At 41.5% G+C, this 19,872-nt stretch overlaps 1 protein-coding gene across 3 annotated transcripts in view; it reads left to right on the forward strand.

Annotated features, from left to right (window-relative positions):
• NR6A1 (nuclear receptor subfamily 6 group A member 1) overlaps positions 1-19,872 on the forward strand; it is a 267,100-nt gene that overhangs the window by 2,975 nt on the left and 244,253 nt on the right. Inside the window, exon 1 of one of the 3 annotated variants that reach the window (XM_056540029.1) lies at positions 8,319-8,362. The exons of the other annotated variants lie outside the window; for them this stretch is intronic. The gene's annotated coding sequence lies outside the window, so the exon portion shown is untranslated. Of the gene's footprint in view, positions 1-8,318; positions 8,363-19,872 lie in introns of those variants that run through there. 3 annotated transcript variants of the gene reach the window in all.

A 19,872-nucleotide genomic window follows, 5' to 3' on the forward strand; every position in this document is an offset into this window, starting at 1 on the left:
CTCTATACTTTTTTTTTTTTTTTTCTTCTTGTTCATTTGAGATACTTTCCCCTGGTTGTTTGTAAAGGAGATGTTTTTATTGGTAATGTGTGCAAAGCTTTGTGGATGTCGTAAAATGTGAACTTTTGAACTTGGAGAGACTGAAGCAATTAGCTGAAGCCATTGAATGGGACCGAGTTACATGGAGGGATCAGACCCTCACTAGGGACAAGTCAGGAAAACTGCATTTATTTTATTCATTTTTTATGAAATTTTCTTTAATGCTTTTATCATTTTTTTTTCATTCTTTTATACATGACATTTAGTGTCTAATATTCAATTACAGATCCCCTGACCTTACACGCATACATATGTTACATACATACTATACTTTATACCTACATTATAGATAAGCAGCTGAATGTAAGAGTTGGTTTTAACACGTAAGAACATATAATTAATATTGTGTGTTCTTTCTAAAAACAAAGTGCCATGATATCCTAAAATTAGAAAAAAAATATATATATAAAAAAATTGTATACTTCTGATCATGTATAATGCCAAGTATTAAATGAGTTGCCAAGAATAAGAAAAAACATGGCTAATTTCTTCCAGAAATACTGCCATATCTGTCTTTAGGTTGTGTTTGGTAGTACAATTTGGCTCCATTCACTTTAAAGGGGAACACTCGTTTATAAAAACGTATCCCCTATCCTAAGGATAGGGAAAAAGTGTCAGATCACTGGGGTCTCCCGAATGGCTCCCTGGCTTGCTTCTGAATGGGGTATCCTACCATAGCACAAAGCTGCGGCCGACACGCCCACTCAATGCAGCTCTATGGGAGAGTCGGGGTCCTGCACTCAGCAATCTCCGGCTCTGCCATAGAGCTGCATGGATGGGCGTGAGGGCCGCAGCTTCATGCTGTGGTCGACACAGAGTGGGGGTGCAGTGCAAGAGATCACGGGGGTCCCAGAGGTCGGACTCCCCACAATCTAAAACTTATCCTTAGGATATGGGATAAGTGTTTATAAATGGGAGTTCTTCTTTAACTGAGCGGATCTGCAGTCAGGGCCGGTTTTAGACTAAGGCTGCATTCACACCACGTTTTTGCAGTACAGTTCCCGTATACGTTTTCTATGTGAAAACCGTACTGAACCGTATTGAAAACCGTATGCATTGACTCTCCATTGAAAACCATATGCCAAAAGATGCTTCAGGTTGTGTCCGTTTTGCATCCTGTACGGTTTTAACGGTCGACCACATTTTTGCCTGCGGTCGGGAAACCACATACGGCCGAAAATTAAGCCGACCGGAGGCTGTGGTTCACTCCGGTCGGCTCATAGACATACATTAAATACGGTTCCCGAATACGGCTGAGTGCGGGCGCCGCGATTAAGCCGTATACGGGAACCGTATTTAACAAAACGTGAACAGAACCCAGCCTTATCTGTTATAGTGGCCATTTTATTCCTCTTAGTAATAGTTCTCCTCTTAATGCCCCACACTGGAATAATGTCACATTTGGGTTCCCTACAAAGTAATAATTTGTACCTCTTCGGGATTTAGGAATGTTCAGACTTAGGAATTCACAAGAAAATTGTTGTCATTTTTACTAATTGTGCGTAATTCACAAGGAATTTTCACGCTGAAATAAAGAGGAATGAAGAAAGAGGCTATTCAATTCTACTTTTCTGTATACTTCTATAGCAGTGGTCTCCAACCTGCGGACCTCCAGATGTTGCAAAACTACAACTCCCAGCATGCCCGGTCAGCCAATGGCTGTCCGGGCATGCTGGGAATTGTAGTTTTGCAACATCTGGAGGTCCGCAGGTTGGAGACCACTGTTCTATAGGATCCAAATGCTTTAATATGTTTTCTATGTTTAACTGTTGATCTGAATTAGACCCTAAAACTCCTTTTGTATTCTGGTCATGTTAAAGCGGATCTGACCTGATCAAATGCAGTCACAGAACTATTGCATTTGTGACTACAGGGGTCGTCTTCTGATTGTAGTTGTTGTCTTCTCTTTTCTTCTCCATCCAGCCTAGACACATATGATGATGTCTCCTAATGACTTCAGAATATACTAAGACATCTATCCCCACCCTCTTTAGCAGTGTTTCCCAACCAGGCTGCTTCCAGCTGTTGAAAAACTACAACTCCCAGAATGCCTGGACAGCCAAAGGCTGTCCGGGCATGCTGACAGTTGAAGTTTTGCAACAGCTGAAGGCACCCTGGTTGGGAAACATTGCTCTATATCAACACAACCCCAATGCTTTACACTATCATCCTGCTACTACTTTGCTTCCATAGCCATGCCTACAGTGCTGCCCAATACCCTTAAATACTATATTCCAGATATAATAGAGCCTAAGGACGAGAGAAAAGATCTTTTCCTGCCCCAGGCAGTATGGGTACATCCTGGGGCTGATAAAGGCGTTTAAAGTGGGATTCTGACGCATTCCTGCTTCCCATCTGGCTGTTTTCAGTAGCCAGAGGGCACAACTAATACTCCTTTACATGTTTACATGTAATAAATTGTATCCTAAAGGTTTAAAAAAAAATAATAAATAAATAAATAAATAAATTTAAACTCCTTAAAGGGGTACTCCGGTGGAAGACTTATTTTTTTTTTTTTAAATGAACTGGTGCCAGGGTGCCAGAAATTTAAACAGATTTGTAAATTACTTCTAGTTAAAAATCTTAAAGGGGTCCTACCATGTAAAACTTTTTTTTTTTTAAATCAACTGGCGCCAGAAAGTTAAACAGATTTGTAAATTACTTCTATTAAAAAATCTTAATCCTTCGAGTACTTTTTAGGGGTTATATACTACAGAGGAAATACTTATCTTTTTAGATTTATCTGATGTCATGACCACAGTGCTCTCTACTGACCTCTGCTGTCCATTTTAAGAACAGGAGAAAATCCTCATAGCAAACATGCTGCTCCGGACAGTACCTAAAATAGACAGCAGAGGTCAGCAGAGAGCACTGTGGTCATGACATCAGAGAAATCTAAAAAGATAAGCATTTCCTCTGTAGGATATAGCCCCTAAAAAGTAGTGGAAGGATTAAGATTTTTAACCCCTTAATGACCAAGCCCATTTTCACCTTAAGGAGCAGGCCAATTTTATTTTTGCGTGTTCATTTTTTCCTCCTCGCCATACATGACCGTGTTAAAAAAAAATTAAAAAAAGTAAAACATTTTAAAAAATCCCCTCTCCCAATAAAAATGTAAATTGTCCCTTTTTCCCATTTTACCCTCAAAAAGTGTTAAAAAATGTAAATAAATACAATAAACATATTTAGTATCGCCGCGTGCGTAAATATCCGAACTATTAAAATATAAAAAAGTCCAAAATTGCTGCTTTTTTGTAACATTTTTATTAAAAGTTTTATATATGCATCAATAAAAAGTATAGATGGTATCAATAATAAGTATAGATCACCGCAAAATAGCGGGATTTTAAACTTACTAATTTGGTTAAAAAGTTAGCAATTTTTTTTAAAGGGGTACAATAATAGAAAAGTATGTAATCATGGGTATTATTTTAATCGTCGACCCACAGAATTAAGAAAACATGTCATTTTTACAGTAAATTGTACAGCGTGAAAACGAAAAATTGCGGTTTTCTTTTCAAATTCCCCACACAAGTAGTATTTTTTTTTGCGCAAAAAACAAGCCATTATACTTGTCTGTGGATGAAAATATAAAAGTTATGAATTTTAGAAGGCGACGATGAAAAAACAAAATGTAAAAATAAAATTAGCTGAGTCCTTAAGGCCGAAATGGACCTTAAGGGGTTAAAGAACCCCAAATCCTTTAAAATAATAAACCAGTAGTTACTTACTGTTCAGAGACCAGGCTCCGTCAGCACCCCGGTCTTCCATTTGGTAATGTTATCACGTCACCACCACAGCCTTGGTGGTCATGTGTTGTACATCACCAAGATGCCCTGAGTATGGAACGTGACCGTCAAGGACGCTGACCGTCACGTGACGAACGTTCCAAAAGGAAAACTGGTGTGCTGACAAGAGCCTTAACACTGGATCAGTGCAGGTTTAGAAAGGTAAATAGATTGTACCTACTGCTTTATCCCTGTAAAGGGGCGCTCAACTACATTAAAATGTATCTCCTATTCACAGGGTAGGGGATAAGTATTTGATTGCCGGGGGTCCGACCTATGTGACCCCCTTGTAATTTCCAGAATAGGACCCCATCTCTCCTTGTCGGTACATGCTCCATGCACTGTCTATGGGAGCACCAGACCTATCTGAGTACAGTACTCGTGTATCTCTGGCACTTCCATGGAGAATGCATGCATTGTAGTTTTGCAACAGCTGGGGGCACATTGATAAGGAAAACAGTGTGCTAACAGTTGGATTTATAGAATCATGATGAAAATAATAATAGCCATTCCCTTTGCAATAAGGGAGCCATTCCCCAAGCTTAGAAAAAGCAGCTTGTTGATGATTTCCATGTATAGTTAGCCAAGTTTAAAACAAGTTGCAAGAAAAAAACTATATATATATATATATATATATATATATATATATTACAAATAAAATCTCTACCAAATCTGCATAATCTGCTGTAGGCTTTCAAAGCCATGCAGATACTTATTGCATCCTATAAATGGGGTTTTATACTGCCCCATCCACGTGTTTTACTGTATTTAGTTGTAAATTTTCCATTACAGAACAATTACTGCTGCCATTATATCTCAGCAGCTGTTCTTCCCCCTGTTCGGTTCATTATGCTTTTGTCTCTTGATAAGCTCGACCGTCGTCCTCTTCTGAAGGCTTAATGAAATAATCACCTTATCAGGAGAGCTCGGTCCTGCTGTGTCCCCTGAGGATGCTGGAGCAAAAAAGAGAAATCTGCTGTTTTTTTCTTTCAGAACACATTTTGCCTGCAGGGTCCTTCAGTATTGATGTGGTAGTATCGTCGTGTTGTCCCTGCAGGTGCTCGGTATTTATGGTCACATTCAGTTTTTAACCTTTTTTTTTTTTTTTCAGACTCTCAACACATTTACCTATTTAACTGTTGTATTCCTTCATAATTCTCCAGAAAGAGTCGAGCAGTAGAGTAAAAGCCATCCTTCACTCTTAAACCTAAGGGTACGTTCAGAAGAGCGGATTTTCGCAGCGTATTTCGCTGCGGATCCGCCGATGAAGGACCTCCTATATGCTGACCTTACATGTGCCTGCTCGGAGCGGCAATACACCGCTATGAGCAGACACATTGCGATATGCGAGTCGCTGCGCGCATGCGCAGTATACTCACACATCGCGGCAGCTCATTGAGCAGGGGGTGCGGCCGCTATGCGTGCAAGTACACCGCGCATGCGCGGCGACTCGCACATCGTTTCAGTGTGTCTGCACGTAGCGGCGTATTGCCGCACCGAGCAGGCACATGTAAAGCCAGCATATACAGGGCGGATCTGTAGCGTAAAATCCGCTGCAAATCCGCTCGTCTGAACGTACCCTTACGGTGGTATTGCATGGGTAGAATGCTCCCTGATGCAAGCGTAGTTCAAGTAGAAGGGTGATCGCATAAAGGGAATCTGACATCAGCATCACCCCCACTAATGTTTTAGTACTGGCTTATACAGTGGTCCCTCAAGTTACAATATTTATTGGTTCCAAGATGACCATTGTATGTTAAAACCATTGTACATTGAGACCATAACTCTATGGAAACCTTGTAATTGGTTCTGAAGCCTCCAAAATGTCATCCAAAAATTGGAATAAGTAAGAATTAAAGAAAAATAGGTAGACAACTAATAGAGATAAAGCAAGTCCTTACATATAAAAGTAAGAAAGATCGGTTGGAGGCTGTAGATCACTGTCTATGTAGAGGACAGGAGCTTCTTCAGGGTCCTGTGCAGTACACACTATGGCCCTGATTTACTAAGAGTGGAGTGTACTTTTCTTTGTAGGCTTTTTTCCCGAAAATATATTTTTTCACTGTATTTACTAAGCTTTTCCTACATTTTGCACTTTCCCTACATTTTGCTATTTTTACACAATCCATGGGGTTTTCCTCAGCTCAAATCCACCACATTTTCAGTGGAAACCTTAGTAAATATGTTGGGATAAAAAAAAAAAACGGGGACACTCCCACTTCTTGGAGACCACACCCCTTTCCCCAATGGTCACACCCCTTTCCTGGGTTTTCTCAGTAAAATGGAGAGTTGGTCGAGTTTTTTTTTCAATTCTGACGCAAATTCTGGCAAAGACAGAATTTCTGGTGCAATGCGCCAGAATCTGGTGCACAACCTGACAAAACAGGTCGGGTTTACAATAGTAAATCAGGGCCAGTATGAACACACCTGGTGTCCACAGGGGCAGCTAACCCTGACACAGATCAAGAGTACAGAACATGTAGTACCTTCCTGTACTGTAGATGGCGCTACGAGACAGCCAGTCAGTACATGCACTTCAGTAATACAGATGTTTTACAAGTGAAATGTCCATTCTGATTGGTCAGTTCTTCCATCCAATGACACGTTTTTAGATCTGGACTGTCTGTAGCATTGTATGGTGAATATGGCTTCAAGTTACAATGGTCCAGAAAAGACTATTGTATGTTGAAAATATTGTATGTTGAGACCATTGTAAGTTGAGGGACCACTGCAGTGGGGGTGATGCTGATTACACTAGTTTTTACAGTTTTGTTTTTTTCCGTCCTTCTGTTGTAGACATATTCCCTAAACATGCAAGTTAGATGATTTGGTGCACTTGGGCTGTTACCTAGCCCTGAGGTGCATTGGTATGGCTGGCCCACTAATGTTGGGTAACAACCAGTTATTGCAACCCATAGGCTGTGGGCACATAATGCAGTTTTTGCATGTATTTTTGAGCAGTTGGATCCAGAAAAGAAAAGTTTAAGGTTACATTTACATCACAATTGTGTGATACGGCTGCTTGGTCCGGTGGGGAAATTTAAAATCCAGTCGCACTGCATGCCATTCATTAAATGAGCCGGACTGAGTCAGATAATGACTCCGGTCGGGTCATTTTTGCACTGTGTCCAGTTTTGTTGCTTGACTGAAAACCGTGGTCTGCCATGGTTTTTAGTCTGGCAATAAAACTGATATGGTTCAAATATGACCCAAACGGACTAAATGCACCCTTAAATTAGTTGTTTCATTAGGACTACTTCTTTGTAGATGGAAGCTGCAGGCTGTTCAGTGGGAGTATGGGAAACTGCTATTTGACGACTTATGTATGACACATTGTTTGTTAACAAAAGTTCTTTTAACCTGGAGATCAAGAGGATGTAAATAATATCTGATTTTCATGGGCAGCCATAACTTAGGCCTTGTTCACATTGCTGTCGGACTCTATTCGGAGTTCCGTCGGTAATCCGGCCAGAAGGACGGTAGTTTAGAGGAGGTGTAAGTAGCCGGTTCCCATACAGGAGTTCTATGGTACTGATGGATAGTGCGGGAGACACTGATTCCTACGATCTCTACCTTGGCCGGATCCGCCCGGCCTTTCGCCTGCAATCTTAGTTTTATTATATGTGGAAATCTGTCTGTAATTGGCACGGGCGGGGTTTCTGTAGCTTACTGGCACTGACGTCAGCTTATGAATATTCATCCCCCCTCCCTCCAGCTCTCCCTCTCTCCGCCGCTCCTAACTGGAGGGGGGGGGGAATGAATATTCATAGGCGGGCGGTGCTGCGGACGGGCGGCGTGGACCTCAGTGAAGGTTAAGCTACAGAAACCCCACCCGTGCCAGTTACAGACAGATTTCCACATATAATAAGACTAAGATTGCGGTCGAACGGCCAGGGGGATCCAGCCAAGGTAGGGATCGTAGGAATCAGCGTCTCCCGCACTATCCATCAGTACCTGTGGATAGTGCGGGAGCAAACATGTGACAGTTTTTCCTTTTAAGCATTTAGCTGTTTGAATTGAAAACATTAAAGCTTGTGCCAGAAATTTAAACAGATCTGTAAATTACTTCTATTTAAATATCTTAACCCTTTCAGTACTTATCAGCTGCTGTATGCTCCTGAGGAAGTTGTGTAGTTCTTTCCAGTCTGACCATAGTGCTTTCTGCTGCCACCTCTGTCAGTGTCAGGAACTGTCCAGAGTAGAATCAGAGTAATCCTAGATCTGTGCCCCAATGAATGCCATATTACAGAAGTAGTCTACCTAAGAAACATTGCTAGGTACAACGGTGAAATGGGGTAGTTTTCACTTTTACTATGGACTATTATATTCCTTTTTTTATTGTGTCACCAAGCAGATGTTATGTGGAGTTCTGTTTAATCTCTTTACATTTTTATTTTTATTTTTTTATAAGAAAAAGTTTTCATGCAGCAGAGGGAGATGTAGCACTGACAATAGTAGAAGGATCCAGCTCCCAGGTAAAACAAAAATTAAATTCATATTTAGCGTTTAATTTAAAATCTGGTAATCCGGCTAAAAATGAAGCGACATGTCGCTCTAAAATGCTGAGATAACTGGGGAGAACGGTCTCCTTCATCCGGACCATATACAAAGTGCCTGCATACTACACGTGGTGAGCTGACCAGCAGTTTTTGTTTTTATTGAACTTTTATTGCAGAGGAGATGTTTGCGTTGCTACCATTGCAGAGTCCGAATTTACATGGGGCTGCAAGAGTCAAGGCTGAACACTTCTGGTTACACTTCTACAAAACACTTTAGTCTATTAAAATGTCAAAACACTGGCTCTATTATCAAAAGCCATTCCCATCCTCTAGTGCCACACAATAGTGTTATATGGACAAAAAGTCTTGCACAGTGCGGGTGAAGGATACGAACAGGGTGTTGGGATTTAGATAATACACTTTGCCTATAAACGTAGACAATAGAAGCTGCTAACACGTAATCTGTTTCAGGTTCTATATGTGTTCCGGAAAAGAGGGTCAAAAAGCGCATCATTGTTGTCACTTATCGGAGTACAGTACATCATTTTAGAAGTGAATATTGTCTGACAGAAAGGATCATTAACTTCTCCTTTGTTCGACACAGAATATTCTTATGTGGAAAGGAATCACAATAGCGTTGTGAGTCAGGAAAGTGGCGTTTGTAAATGTCAGTGTTAAGAACTGAGCAAAATAATTGAAGTTCCGGGAGCCATTCAGTCACATTTACATCAAAAAGGCATAAATATAAATTGTTAGAAAAGGGACATTTGTTTTCTGAGCCTTCTATTAAGGTGCCAGAAGCTTAAATCTGGTACTAAAAGGTCCTAAAAAGTAGTGTGGTACCCATATCCAGAGTTGAGACCGTTTTCAATATTAGTATTAAAAGGGCACAACTTGCACATAAGGGTAGTTATAACTGGTACTACATATTTATGGTTATTATAAGACCTGAATGAAAGGATTGTGACATCGGCTCTGCTCACTGCCCATCTCACTGGTTTAACGGAGAGAAGAAAATATTGCAAGCACAATTTTTCCCCCCCACTAAATTCCTGTAAAATTACTGGATCACTGATGGACCGCATGCAAGTGAATGGGGTTCATTGGGACCTGATGGTAGCCGTTTGCATCTAAAAAAATAAAGAAACATTTAACTATTGGTAAATGAGAGAGGTTTTCTTTTACGTTAGGCTGGTTCTCCATGCACAAACCACAGATGGCAGTATTGGGTTAGACTTCACATAAACCTCCTGCTAAGTCAGTGTTTTCCGAACAGTGGCCCACATTTACTATTGCAAACCCTACATGTTTTGTAGGGTTGTGCTCCAGAATCTGGGGAATTGCGCCAGAAATTCTGTCTGCGCCAGAATTTGCACTAGAATTGAAAAAAACCCGACTAACTCTCCATTTTGCTAAGAAAACCCGAAAAAGGGTCGTGGCCGTCGGGAAAAGGGGTCATGGTCACCGAAGACATTTTCAGAAAAACCCAACATATTTACTAAGGTTTCCACAGAAAATGTGGTGGATTTCATCTGAGGAAAACCAGACAGATCAGAGCATGTGTAAAAAAAAGAAAAATGTAGGGAAAGTGGAAAATTTTGGGAAACCTTAGTAAATACTGTGGAAAAAAAATGTAGGGAATTAAAACCCACAAAGAAACTTACACTCCACTCTTAGTAAATAAGGGCCTGTGTCTCCAGCTGTTGCAAAACTGTCTGCAAAACTGCTGTCAGTCTCAATGGACAAGCAGCAGACTTTCTTAAAGTTTTATACTGTGGGGAATACGGGCAGCATTAAACACTGACAGGCTCCCTTATCACAATAATATATTCTTTACTTTGGCTGAACATTGATACATTGACATACGCTGCACTACATGTGACCCTACCCCTTAGGATGTATTACACGTTCAGTATCCTGCATATATTTGATGCGCAGGATTTGATGCTGCAGATTTCAATGTAAATTATTTGACTTAACACAGCTTCAAGTCTGCAGCACCAAATCCTGCGCATATATATATATATATATATATATATATATATATGCAGGATACTGTACGTGTAATGCATCCTAAGAGCAGGGTCACACATAGCACACCCGCAGTGTATTTCACTAAAACATCATTTTAGGGCACGTTCCCACGTGCCGTATTTTGCTGCGTATTTGCTGCTGCATATATTCTTTCGCAACTGATTTTGCTACCCATTGACTTCAATGGGAAAGAAAATACACAGCAGCAAATACACAGCAAAATATGGCACGTGGGAACCTTCAACACTTATCCCTTATTCTTAGCATAGCCGATAGGTGTCTGGTCACTGGAGGTCTGACGGCTGGAACCCCACGTAATCTGTATGGAGCCCCAGCTACTTGCACGTCCTCAGAGCAGAGCGCCCTCCACCTTACTGGATTAACGCAAGTGGCGAACCGCTCAGCCAAACACTGGCCACATAGATGTCTCACCTCAGTTGGTGGTTGGCTGAGTGGGCTGTCACTTGTCTTCACAACATTAACGACAATGTTCCTAATGTATTAGATGTATGTCCAAAGAAGACACACTCTTACCAGCCGCATTCATACGTTATACCTCTCAGCTAGAGATGAGTGAAGTTACAGTGATTCGATTCGTCACAAACTTAGGACTGTATATACCTTTTCCAACCCACCGGAGCACATGAAAGCTGAACTAATTTATGCAGGATAAGTCATGAACTGCATAAATGAGTTCAGGTGCCCTGGTGAGCTGGAAAAGGTGGATACAGTCCTAAGTTCATGACGAATCGAATCACTGTAACCTCGCTCACCTCTGCTCTCAGCATTTTAATGTTTTTTTATTTATGTCTTTTTTGCATATATGTTTGATAAAGACATTATTGTTTGATCGCTATACGCTTGTTTCTATGGATTATTTGTTTTGTCACTTGTCTTCATCAAGTAAGGCGAGGCGAATAGCGTTAAGCGTGTAAGTAGCCGGATCCCATACAAAAGTTCTATGGATAGGGGGTAAGTGTCTAAAAAGTTCAGTTTCCTAGACTACCCTTTAAGCAGCAGCTGTTTGAATCGGAAAAATAACATTTAAGGGGTACTCCGGTGGAAAACAGAAAGTTAAACAGATTTCTAGTACCTATCAGCTGCTGTATGCTCCTGAGGAACTTGTGTAGTTCTTTCCAGTCTGACCACAGTGCTCTCTGCTGCCACTTCTGTCAGTGTCAGGAACTGTCCAGAGTACTGTGGTCAGACTGGAAAGAACTACACAACTTCCTTTGGAGCATATAGCAGCTGATAAGTACTGGAAGGCTTAAAGGAAAACAGTCCTGTTCACCCTCAGGACCTACGGGACATATTTAATTAGGTGACCCCTTGTTGGACTCCTGTTCATCCACATTATAGCCCAGTGTATTGGGTTTAGTGTGGGTGAACAGGCTGACAGTTTTCATGTAAGATTTTTTAATAGAAGTAATTTACCAACTCTGTTTAACTTTCTGGCACCAGTTGATTTGCAAATTTTTTTTTTCCCACTTCCCCTTTAAAATTGGGAAACTAGAAAATTGTGTAATTGTAAATTAATTTAACCCCTTAAGGACCAAGGGCATACAGGTATGCCTTTGCTCCCTGGTACTTAAGGACCAAGGGCGTACCTGTACGCCCGTGGGAATTTCGGTCCCTGCCGCACGCCGGGCGGGGACCGGAAGGGGGTGACTGCTGATATTTATCAGCAGGCACACCGCGCAAATGCCCAGGGGGGTCATCAGACCCCCCCCCATGTCGGCGATCGCCGCAAATCGCAAGTGAATTCACTTCCGGGTCATATGGGTCTATGGTGACCCGGCGACCCGGAATATAACGGGGATCGCGGTTGTCCAAGACACCCACGATCCCGCTGAAGGCATAGGAGTGAGGTGGCAGAGGGGTCACCCCTCCTATCCCTGCTATTGGTGGTCTAGACGCGACCACCAATAGCAGATCGGGGGGGGGGGGGGGCTTTACTTTCGGTTTCCCCGTTCTGCCCACCCACAATAGGCGGGGCAGAACGGGGAACCGACAGAGGATCGGCGCCGACGTCCACTTACCCTGCTGGCGAGGCTGCGGGCGACCATCGGTGGAGGAGATCGGAGTCCGGCGATGTTGTGCGGCTGGCTGGATCCGACGGAAGCCGGTAAGTTACCTAGCAACATCTGGAGGGTACAGTTTGAGACACTATAAACTGTAACCCTCCAGATGTTGCAAAACTACAACTCCCAGCATGCCCAGACAGCTGTTAGGCAGTGATCTCTAACTGTGGCCCTCCAGATGTTGCAAAACTGCAGCTCCTAGCATGCCCAAACAGCAGTTTGCTGTCAGGGCATGCTGTGATTTGTAGTTTTGCAACAGCTGGACGTCCACAGTTTGGAGATCTCTAAATTGTAGCCCTGCAGAGGTTGCAAACTGCAAATCCCTGCATGCCCTAACAGCAAACAGCTGTCTCGGCATGCTGGGAGTTGTAGTTGTGTACCTCCAGCTGTTGCATAACTACATCTCCCAGCATGCCCTTCGGCGATCAGTACATGCTGGGAGTTGTAGTTTTGCAACAGCTGGAGGCACACTGGTTGGTAAATACTGAGTTAGGTAACAGAACCTAAATGAAGGTTTTCCAACCAGTGTGCCTCCAGCTGTTGCAAAAGTACAACTCCCAGCATTCACTTTGTCAGTGCATGCTGGGAGTTGTAGTTTTGAAACAGGGTACATTCACACAGGCAGGTTTACAGTAAGTTTCCTGCTTCAAGTATAAGCTGCGGCAGATTTTTCGCCACAGCGCATACTCCTAACGGTAAGCTCCTAAACCGCCGCCAGTGCGAATGTACCCTAAAAACACTACACTAACATAAAATAAAGGGTAAAACACAACATATACACCCCCGTACACTGACCCCCCCAAATAAAAATGAAAAATTTATTGTACGGCAGTGTTTCCAAAACGGAGCCTCCAGCTGTTGCAACACAACAACTCCCAGCATTTCCGGACAGCCACTGACATTTAGCAACAGCTGGAGGCACCCTGTTTGGGAAGCACTGGCGTAGAATACCCCTATGTCCACCCCTATGCGATCCCTAATTTAGTCCTCAAATGCGCATGGCGCTCTCTCACTTCGGAGCCCTGTCGTATTTCAAGGAAACAGTTTAGGGCCACATATGGGGTATTTCCGTACTCGGGAGAAATTGCACTACAAATTTTGGGGGGCTTTTTCTCCTTTTACCCCTTATGAAAAAGTAAAGTATGGGTCTACTCCAGCATGTTGTAAACATTTTTTCTTTTTTTACACTAACATGCTGGTGTTGTCCTTTACTTTTTATTTTCACAAGAGGTAAAAGGGAAAAAAAGACCCCCAATATTTGTAACGCAATTTCTCCTGAGTACGGAAATACCCCATATGTGGGCGTAAAATGCTCTGCGGGTGCACAACAAGGCTCAGGAGTGAGAGCGCACTATGTACATTTGAGGCCTAAATTGGTGATTTGCACAGGGGTGGCTGATTTTACAGCGGTTCTGACATAAACGCAAAACAATAAATACCCACATGTGACCCCATTTTGGAAACTACTCCCCTCATGTAATGTAATAAGGGGTACAGTGAGCATTTACGCCCCACAGGGGTCTGACAGATTTTTGGAACAGTGGTCCGTGAAAATGAAAATTGTAATCTTTCATTTGCTCAGCCGACTGTTCCAAAGATCTGTCAAACGCCAGTGGGGTGTAAATGCTCACTGCACCCCTCATTAAATTCTTTGAAGGATGTAGTTTCCAAAATGGGGTCACGTGGGGGGGGGGGGGGTCCACTGTTCTGGCACCACGGGGGGCTTTGTAAACGCACATGGCCCCTGACTTCCATTCCAAACAAATTCCCTTTTCAAAAGCTTAAAGGGGTACTCCGGTGAAAACCTTTTTTCTTTTAAATCAACTGGTGGCAGAAAGTTAAACATATTTGTAAATTACTTCTATTAAAAAAATCATAATCCTTCCTGTACTTATTAGCTGCTGAATACTACAGAGGAAATTATTTTCTTTTTGGAAGGCTCTCTGATGACATCACGAGCACAGTTCTCTCTGCTGACGTTCTTATAATAATAATAGTTTATTTATTGTTGTCCTTAGTGGGATTTGAACCCAAGTCCCCAGCACTGCAAGGCAGCAGTGCTAACCACTGAGCCACCATGCTGCCCTTAGCATACATCTGCTATGCATGGTTGCCAAAATGGACAGAGATGTCAGCAGAGAGCACTGTGCTTGTGATGTCATCAGTATTCCAAAAAGAAAGGAATTTCCTCTTCAGCAGCTAATAAGTACTGGAAGGATTAAGATTTTTTAATAGAAGTAATTTACAAATATGTTTAACTTTCTGCCACCAGTTGATTTAAAAGAAAAAAGGTTTTCACCGGAGTACCCCTTTAACGGCGCTCCTTCTCTTCTGAGCATTGTAGTTGATGTCCACACATGGGGTATTTCCATACTCGGAAGAAATGGGGTTACAAATTTTGGGGGGAATTTTCTCCTATTACCCCTTGTAAAAATGTTAAATTTGGGGAAAAACCAGCATTTTAGTGAAAAGATTTTTTTTTTTTCATTTACACATCCGACTTTAACAAAAAGTTGTGAAATACCTGTGGGGTGTTAAGGCTCCCTGTACCCCTCGTTACATTCCTTGAGGGGTGTAGTTTCCAAAATAGTATGCCATGTTTTTTATTTTTTTATTTTTATTTATTTATTTTTTTGCTGTTCTGGCACCATAGGGGCTTCCTAAATGTGACATGCCCTCCAAAAACCATTTCAGAAAATCTCACTCTCCAAAATCCCATTGTCGCTCCCTCCCTTCTGAGCCCTCTACTGCGCCCGCTGAACACTTGACATACACATATGAGGTATTTTTTTACTCGAGAGAAATTGGGTTACAAATTGTGAGAGGATTTTTTTCAGTTTACCTCTTGTAAAAATTCAAAAACTGGGTCTACAAGAACATGCGAGTGTAAAAAATGAAGATTTTGAATTTTCTCCTTCACTTTGCTGCTATTCCTGTGAAACACCTAAAGGGTTAACACACTTACTGAATGTCATTTTGGATACTTTGGGGGGTGCCGTTTTTATAATGGGGTCATTTGTGGGGTATTTCTAATATGAAGACCCTTCAAATCCACTTCAAACCTGAACTGGTCCATGAAAAATTCCGATTTGGAAAATTTGGTGAAAAATTTGAAAATTGCTGCTGAACTTTGAAGCCCTCTGATGTCTTCCAAAAGTAAAAACATGTCACCTTTATGATGCAAACATAAAGTAGACATATTGTATATGTGAATCAAGATATAATTTATTTAGAATGTTTATTTTCCTTACAAGCAGAGAGCGTCAAAGTTAGAAAAATGCAAAATTTTCAATTTTTTTCATCAAATTTTGGAATTTTTCACCAAGAAATGATGCAAGTATCGACACAATTTTACCAATAACATAAAGTAGAATATGTCACGAAAAAACAATCTCGGAATCAGAATGAAAGGTAAAAGCATCCCAGAGTTAATAATGCTTAAAGTGAAAGTGGTCAGATGTGCAAAAAACGCTCTGGTCCTACAGTGAAAATTGGCCTGGTCCTTAAGGGGTTAAATTTTGGTGCTGAATTAATGCTGAATTCTCCTTCAGCGTTTTTTTCGTTTCTTTCAAAACGGAGTAATGCTTAATGTAAAAAAAAAAATTTAAGCACTTTAAGTATTGTTGGTTAGAAATCGTAGTTTTTATGAAATGATTCCCCCAATTGTATGTAGTGGATTCGTGTACCAGGATCACCCAAGGGCTGGAGAGTCCTGCAATTAGCTGCTAATGAATCTCCGACTACAATGATTTGTCCGCCCTGTACAGTCGGGTGACTTTGCATTCTGGGTCAGGGTGCTAATGAAATAATGGAAGGAGGAAAGAATGGCCGTCCCTGTGTCAATTATGTGACATGTGAGAATCACTCAGTGGGGTCTCTGCTCCCTGGTAGTCATCAATCATTTTTCTGACAGTAGGAAACTAATCCGTCACTTAGTGATGAGTATCATCCGCCAGTCGGAGGTGGATGTGACAATGCCTTATTTTCATGCTAACGTTGCATGTTGTGGTGGTCTTACCGGGTTGAAGACTTTAGACCGCCAGTAAGGCGCTGACCTGGCACTTGCATGACAATTATGACATCTGTGGAATGTTAATGGAAACCAAAAGGTAACTTTGTATGAAAATCTATTGTACACAAATGTTTAGATTTCAGTGTTTTCCAAACAGTGTGTCTTCAGCTGTTGCAAAACTACAACTCTCAGCATGCAGTTTCGTAGTTTTACAACAGCTAGAGACATATTTGAAAACTACTTTAACTGTCTTGGCATGCTGGGGGTTTTAGTTTTGCAACAGCTGGTAACACACTGGGGGACATATTCGAAAACTACTTTAGCTGTCCGGGCATGCTGGGGGTTGTAGTTTTGCAACAGCTGGGGACACACTGGGAGACATATTCGAAAACTACTTTCATTTCTGTTACAGCAATATGCAATAGTTAATTTTTGCGCCACTTTTGGGGGGTTTTCACGCCATTCTTTTGTTTTGTGCCAGAATAGCAGAGTTTGGTGCCAAAATTTTATTTTATTTTATTTATTTTTTACTAATTTCATTTTGCGCTCATATTGCTGATTTAATGTAAATCGCGTAGAATTCCAGCGGAAGCATCTCACGCAATATTCCGTTATTACTAGTGCCCAGATGAGCGATAACTGTGTGGATGAAATATGTTTAAGGGTTCAATGTGAGTGTAGGTGCTGTGACCCTGAAAAAAAAATTATTTTTTATTATCATTCTTCAATAATAAGTTTTTATATTTCAAGAAAAAAACATTTTTTTTTTGTGTGTGTGTGATTTCTACACTAACAAAGAGCTGGTGTGAAACTTTTTATGTAAAATAGACTCTTACCCCTTTCAAAATATCATGTAAAATCATAAAATATCATGACATTTACTTCACCCCGCCCACTTTTGCAAAACTTCCATGACTTTGTCAAACCTTGGATCATTTTCATGTAAAAAACTTTTTTGCACAAAAATTTTGGAGCAAAGTGTGACATTTTTTGATGCAAAGAGTTTTGATTATATCCCCCACAGTATGGAAAACACTGTGATCATTACACCATAGAGGGGGTGTTCTGTAGCCAGTGAGGAGAGAGAACAGCAGGAACACTGACTACCTTCTATTTGAATGGCTGGCATGCAATAGCACTTGTCCCCTGCTGTGGCTGCCACACATCAAGAGCTTCTGAAACAAGACCTATGACGATCAGCTGATCATTGGGCTGACTTTAGTCAGACCCCTGCTGTAGTTCTTTCCAGTCTGACCACAGTGTTCTCTGCTGCCACCTCTGTCTGTCTGGAGCTTGAGCAAATCCGTATAGCGAACCTCTCTTACCCTAGACAGTTCCAGATATTGACAGAGGGGGCAGCAAAGAGCACTGCGCTAAGACTGGAAAGACTATACAACTTCCTTCAGAGCATACAGCAGCTGAGAAGTACTGGAAGGATTAAGATTTGTAAACAGAAGTTATTTACAAATATGTATAGTTTTTCTGCCAGTTGATTTCACATTTTTTCCCCCCCTGGAGTACCCCTTTAATCATAGATCTGTGCCCCCAATGGATGCCATATTACAGAAGTATTCTACCCAGGAAATATTTCTATGCAATGTGTGACGCCATTTGTAGGCACCGAAACCATCATACCCTGTAAAAGTGAGGTTCCCTGTCACACACTGTGGATGGGATGACATAATATCGCCTTTCTTGCTGCTGGGCTATTTTACCAACAGCGAAATGGGGTAATTTTCACTTTTATTATGGACCATTATATTCCTTTTTAATTGTGTCACCAAGAAGATATGTAATTATGTGAAGTTCTGTTTCAGTCTGTTTAGATTTTTTTCAAGAAAAAGTTTACATGCAGCAGAGGAGATGTTTGCTTTGCTACCATTGCAGAGTCCGAATTTACATGGGGCTGCAAGAGTCAAGGCTGAACACTTCTGGTAACACTTTAAAACACTTTAGTCTATTAAAATGTCAAAACACTGGCTCTATTATCAAAAGCCATTCCCATCCTCTAGTGCCACACAATAGTGTTATATGGACAAAAAGTCTTGCACAGTGCGGGTGAAGGATACGAACAGGGTGTTGGGATTTAGATAATACACTTTGCCTATAAACGTAGACAATAGAAGCTGCTAACACGTAATCTGTTTCAGGTTCTATATGTGTTCCGGAAAAGAGGGTCAAAAAGCGCATCATTGTTGTCACTTATCGGAGTACAGTACATCATTTTAGAAGTGAATATTGTCTGACAGAAAGGATCATTAACTTCTCCTTTGTTCGACACAGAATATTCTTATGTGGAAAGGAATCACAATAGCGTTGTGAGTCAGGAAAGTGGCGTTTGTAAATGTCAGTGTTAAGAACTGAGCAAAATAATTGAAGTTCCGGGAGCCATTTAATCACATTTTCATCAAAAGGGCATAAATATAAATTGTTAGAAAAGGGTCATTTGTTTTCTGAGCCTTCTATTAAAATGCCAGAAACTTTAATCTGATACTAAAAAGTCCTAAAAAGTATTGTGACACACATATCCAGAGTTAAGGCCATTTTAAATGCTACTATTAAAAGGGCACAACTTGCACATAAGGGTAGTTATAACTGGTACTACATATTTACGGTTATTATAAGACCTGAAGGAAAGGATTGTGACGTCTGCACTACTCACTGCCCGTCTCACCTGATCCACCAATAAGGTAGATCCATGAAACCCCCCCAGCATCTACACAGACATCAAGATAGAGCAAGACAGTCCTGAAATCCACACTAGAGATGAGCGAAGTTAAAGTGATTTGATTCGTCACGAACTTCTCGGCTCGGCAGTTGCTGACTTTAGCCTGCATAAATTAGTTCAGCTTTCAGGTGCTCCGGTGGGCTGGAAAAGGTGGATACAGTCCTAGGAGAGAGTCTTCAGCCCACCAGAGCACCTGAAAGCTGAACTAATTTATGCAGACTAAAGTCAGCAACTGCCGAGCCGAGAAGTTCTTTACGAATCGAATCACTGTAACTTCGCTCCTCTCTAATCCACAGTATAGTAGAACTAGAATAGCAGCAGCAGCAGTACACATCATGTGAAAATCCAAACTTCTTTTTTAGGGAACAACAGACAACAGGTGGTACAAGGAGGGACAATGAGCACTTCACAGCTCCTGGCTTCTTTGACAGGTTTATGCACCATGACTCAGGTGCCACCCTTAAATACAACTTACTATATTAACCCCTTAAGAGCTCAACCCATTTTGGCCTTAAAGGCTACTCCGCCCCTAGACATCTTATCCCCTATCCAAAGGATGGGGTATAAGATGTGAGATCGCCGGGGTACCGCTGCTGGGGACCCTTTGGGATCTCGGCTACGGCACCCCGCT

This window comes from Hyla sarda, chromosome 9 (assembly GCF_029499605.1).
Source record: "Hyla sarda isolate aHylSar1 chromosome 9, aHylSar1.hap1, whole genome shotgun sequence".
NCBI classification, from domain to species: Eukaryota; Metazoa; Chordata; class Amphibia; order Anura; family Hylidae; genus Hyla; species Hyla sarda.